General features: G+C 35.1%; 1 long non-coding RNA gene across 1 annotated transcript; it reads left to right on the forward strand.

The window, feature by feature from the left end:
* The first annotated feature begins 2,890 nt into the window (after positions 1-2,890).
* LOC107570932 (uncharacterized) lies at positions 2,891-4,599 on the forward strand. Its single transcript, XR_001607109.1, has 3 exons — positions 2,891-2,937; positions 3,244-3,361; positions 4,431-4,599. It is a non-coding gene; the product is annotated as an uncharacterized lncRNA (long non-coding RNA).
* The last annotated feature ends 613 nt before the right edge of the window (positions 4,600-5,212 follow it).

Consider the following 5,212-nt stretch of genomic DNA (forward strand, 5'->3'; position numbering starts at 1 on the left):
TGTTTCAAGTTGACATTTTAAGCTTAATACTATAGAAAAGCACTAAAAGTTTTTCAGTTAGAGTGTTTTCAGCTTGTTTATTTTCATATAAAAATACAGCATGCAGTTGCATCAAACAATGGTAAAAACATAATTCAATGTAAATTGTGATAATCGTACTAATTAATAATCGCTATTACAATTTCAAGGGAAGAATCGACAATTATGATTTTTGTCGTAATCGTGCAGCCCTAATTATGACTTATAAAAAAAATGTTGTATACACAGTGCAACACATGATCAAAGAACAGATGTCACAGGTTAACACAAGTATAGTTACAACAACTTTATTTGGCCACTGATATTTTTGAGGACATTATTGTCAGTCATTGCCAGAGGGACCAGTTTTGAACCTTCCATAAGAAGTAACTGAAGATTAACTTCAGTGACTGTTAGCTCAAATCATTCAGGTGATCTGGAATTTTGGTTTCACTTATATTTTATTTTATCTGGTAACATGAAAAAAAAAACATCTAATTAAAAACATAAATTACATTTTAGTGCATGACAATCACAACAAGAGATGGTGAATGTTGGACAGTGTTGAATATCATAATCAGCATAACTTTTGGATCCTCATACTCTGTGATTTTACTCTATTAAGCCATTTAAACACCGTTAAATTGCATGAAGATATGATGCATAAATGCTTTTCATCCAGCACAACAGTGAAACACATGATACAAGTACAGACATTTATTTCAATCTTGTGTGATGTCTTAAAAGGCTAATAATCTTATTAGTCTCAGTTAATTTATTAACAAAAAGTTGCGGTTTGATTGCAAGTTAACAAGACGTAAAAACAATCACATCAGGATAGTTTACAAACAAACGTATTTATCCATAGATACATTTCTACATGTTTATTTCAGATGTCACAGGCAGTGCTGTATTCAATAACGGATAACAACCAATAAAGTCCCAGTTTTAGCATCGCAAGATAGAAAGCTACCGCAACGAACTGAAATCGATATAGGATGCACGATAGATAAAGGGTTGCGTACACGAAGTGAATGACTGACATTCTCATTTAGTCATGAATGACTGCACAAAACGAACATACTAATAAAACTACAATAAGAAGGTAGCCTAAACAAATTTAGTTTAGACATAAGCTCATAGTTTAGACACAGGTCTGATACCTTTATGAAATAATCCACTAAACATTCTGAGATGGAGCGGAACTGAGATTCTCAGTTTCACGATCAGACGCGCATGTCTGGTAATATCTCATGAATATTCATGTATGCTCCGCCCACGGAAACCGAATATCTCAGAAACCAAAAATCTCGTAACACCCGGCGTGCTGTATGCATTTTATTGAGATGGAAACTTTTTATTGGTAAGAAATTGCACATTCAGGAGCTGGTTTTCAACCCCCGCCCCGTGAATTTTGAAAATACAACAGCTAAAAGCTACATATATTTCTCAGCAATGAGGTGATAACTTAGCAGTTTTTGTAATTAAACCGACAAACTTGTTTGCAATGCTTCACAATCGCTCGCTTGCACATGGGTGCATGCGTTAGTTCTGTCTCTCTCTCTCTCTCTCTCTCTCTCTCCTTAATTCGAATTAATTTCAATAAATATCATCTTTATTTCACTAAAGAATTCTACCGCTAACGAGCTGTTGATAAAATAGTCTAACAAATTAAAAGTACCGTTATTTTCCGGTCTTTATCCGTTCAGTCAGATTTTGTGCTGCAAAAAATCCATGACAGACGTTGTCCATGCTGGCAAATAATAATGGCCATTCGACGTGAATTATATAAATAATTTTAACGGCCATTTAAAACCAGAGGGTCTACCATGTGCATAGTAAAGCGATCACTGCAGACAATCCTTTTGGGTGGGAATTAATGAAACAGATATCGGATACCAGTCGTGTCTAAAGTGAATGTAAACAGACGTGTCAAAAGATTGGATCTGTGCATTAAGACTTGCAGTGTAAACGCAGCCTTAGAGGCTTTTGCATCTGAACTCTTCCTTTGCATCTCAAGTAACTGGGTCTTGATTTGAGAATGTTAAGATATTTATGCCATAAAACCATACAAAACTACTGAGCAAGTTATTCGTTTTTGCAATGCATGCAACATTTGATACCATGACTTAAGACGTTTAAGACCTTAATTTGTACAAGGCTGAATTAAGACTTTTTATGAACTTTTTAAGAATTGCAGAAACCCTGTTTTTGTGAATATTTGTATTTTGACCGTTTTATTTACCCAAAATGGACATGTCACAGCATTATGTCTATTTGGAATAATGAGTTTCAAAGAATGACACCGTCAAATCATTACTTTCTATTTGGTGATGAAAGATTAAACAAATACTGATTCAAATGATCAAATATATGTACATTGTGACATGGCTCAGAATATTGTGAAATTCCGACTGGGGTGTTTTGAAAGCATAGATATGATCTGTCATGAGACGCTGTCGTTCACAAGGTTTCAGTGTGAGGGTTAAAACAATCTAGTCATACTTGTTCTATGAATTTAGTTTGTGTTGCAACACAGAAAACGAGCTGCTAATTTAACAATGTAACATTTTGATGTAAAACTGGAATAAGTTTGTTTCACATTTGTCCATCGGCTTTGATGTCTGTATTTGTGTTTGCTGAGGTGACCGTATTAGATCAATTCTTATTCATTCATGCAATAAATACTAAAAGACCTTTATGTATTATGTCCCACATGCCATTTACCTTTTTTTTTTTAATGATACTTCAGCCTTCATCACGTGTTATTTATAAGGAATGTTGTCAAGCGAGAAGAGTGTGTTTTGGTTGTGAAATGAAAACCTGTTTTTTTCCTACCTCTACACTGGTTTTGGTCAAAAACAGCCGGAGCTTCAAAGAGACTGTGAGTAATCGTTATATAATAACCACAAAAATAAGGTAAGACAATGTAAGGAATTTCTTTTGCAAGATATTAAAATACAGAATTTTATTTAATATATAGTGTTCAAAAGTTTGGAGTTAGTTTGATTTAAAGAAATTGCAAGGATACATTAAGAATGTAGCCTTTAAAGAGACTTCTTTCAAAAACACGACAAATATCTTACCTTTGTCTTCCATAAAATAGTAAGGAGGTCAGTGGTGCCCCAAAAGTGTTTGGTTACAAACATTCTTCAAAATATCTTTCATTTTTGGATGAACTATTCCTTTAATGTCAGTAAAAATCTAAATTAATTTTGGCTTCAGAGCAACCATGGCGTTCAGACTCCAGGTCAATCTTGCAAACATGAGTGACGCAATGCAATGGGAGGCTCTGTAGTGCTCACTTCTGGCTTTATCTACGAATTTGGACATCGCTACCTATGTGGTTAATACTAGAGTTTATTGTCTACTGAGTTATGTATTTTACAGGGGCCAAATTCACAAACAATCATTTTCTTTCCAGTAGGAGTCATCCTAAGAGATGCTGGCAGACATAGCAGGCAGATAGTGTCTTATTTAACAACAGTGTATGTCATAGCTATATACTTCCAATTTAAAAGGGCACGCTCATAAAATATGACATCATCCTTAGTACTATCTACACCCCTTATTCTTACATGAAGTAAAACTTTTGTTTTATGAATAGGTTTCAAGTTGAAACTCCTTTCTAGGAACTCCTGAGAAATAATTCTTTGCGAAGTGATGGTTTCTGAGGGATTTTTAAAAGTCCTCAGAAGGACTTCTTAAACCCCGTTCACACCGCCAGCGACTGCTTCACTGCATGTCGCCAGTGGCTGGTGGTTGGATCGCTAGTGGGCATTTCTACTACTACTACTACTACTACTTGTCAGAACAACGAGTACCACCACATGAACACAGAGACATCTCATATATTATAGGGAAGCCGCTGACCGCTAAAATTAGCTTCTCCTTCATGTTTACCTCGACACTGACAGACATTAAAGAGTGGTGGATGATGTGGGCTCCACTGACTTCCCACCTATTGGATGCCACTCGAGAAAATCGCTTGTCGTTTGCACAAAGTTAAACTTTTCTCTCGTGACTCCTATCGCTAGACACTCCTACGTTCTGTTGCCAACGGTCACTGTCGCTCATGTTGCCAGCTTTCTTTTGAAATGAATGGGATCCTGTCGCTTTGTCGGTGCATGTCGCTGGCGGTGTGAATGGGGGATTTAAACTCTCCTGGGTTTAAGGGCTACTTTTAGCGTCAAAATGCTTCATGAATTAGTTAGATTGAAACACCCCTTGTTTTTAAGGGCAACTTTTAGCATTAAGATTTTTTGTCAAGTGTGCAAGTAAACTGTAAATGAAATGTCTTGGTAAGCTGAAAATTATTAATTACAGTGACAAATTACAGTTTAGTTGTGGAGAATTTTGTTTTATTTTTCATCTGAGTAGTGCAATCTTTATACTTTTGTGTTTCCCTATAGGTATTTGAGGAAAGGCACGGAGGATACTGGCACTGCATTGCAGGGCTTTCTTTTAGTTGGCGCCTAGGACAAGCAGACGCTCGTTATGTACACTTCACTCTTAACAATACGAATATTCTGCTCTTCAAGACTGGCAGAGAGACAGCAACTGTTCAACATATTGCAGTTATGCATTGTGAGAAGCAATTTCAACTTTTACAAAAAAAATTGTATTTAGTCAGTGTAATACAAGCTGAGATTACTCAAACAGCCAAGTAGATACCTATAAATGTAAAGCAGCTATTAGCTGTGGGAATATTAGCTTTTTAAGATTTTTAAAATCCTTCTATGAGCCTACTTTTAAAGTGGTTTTAAAATTAAGGATTAAAATATAATTGTTTATGGCATCACATGGTTTTAGTTTCAGTTCAAACTGTGTCAATGCTGCATATCATAAGATGCCTATTTTACAGATGTAGACAAAATAGAACATGTTTTACTGTGGGGTTAGAATTGCCTCTTTATTCCAAATAAATAAATTATGATCCACAAATAAATGTAAAGAGATTCACAAACATTAAACATGTTCACAAATAAATGGAATGAGATCTGTTAATGACTCCACATGTTCTTGCCTACATCTACATTACATTAGTTTTGGTCAAACACAGGATTGATTCAGACACCGTGAGTGAATCGTCATATAATCAACACCTAAATAAGGAAGTGTAAGGAATATTTTGTGATATATAATAATAATAATATGTAATGTAATATATATATATATATATATATATATATAT

Source organism: Sinocyclocheilus grahami, unplaced genomic scaffold (genome assembly GCF_001515645.1).
Source record: "Sinocyclocheilus grahami isolate Dianchi unplaced genomic scaffold, SAMN03320097.WGS_v1.1 scaffold1523.1, whole genome shotgun sequence".
Lineage (NCBI taxonomy): Eukaryota > Metazoa > Chordata > Actinopteri > Cypriniformes > Cyprinidae > Sinocyclocheilus > Sinocyclocheilus grahami.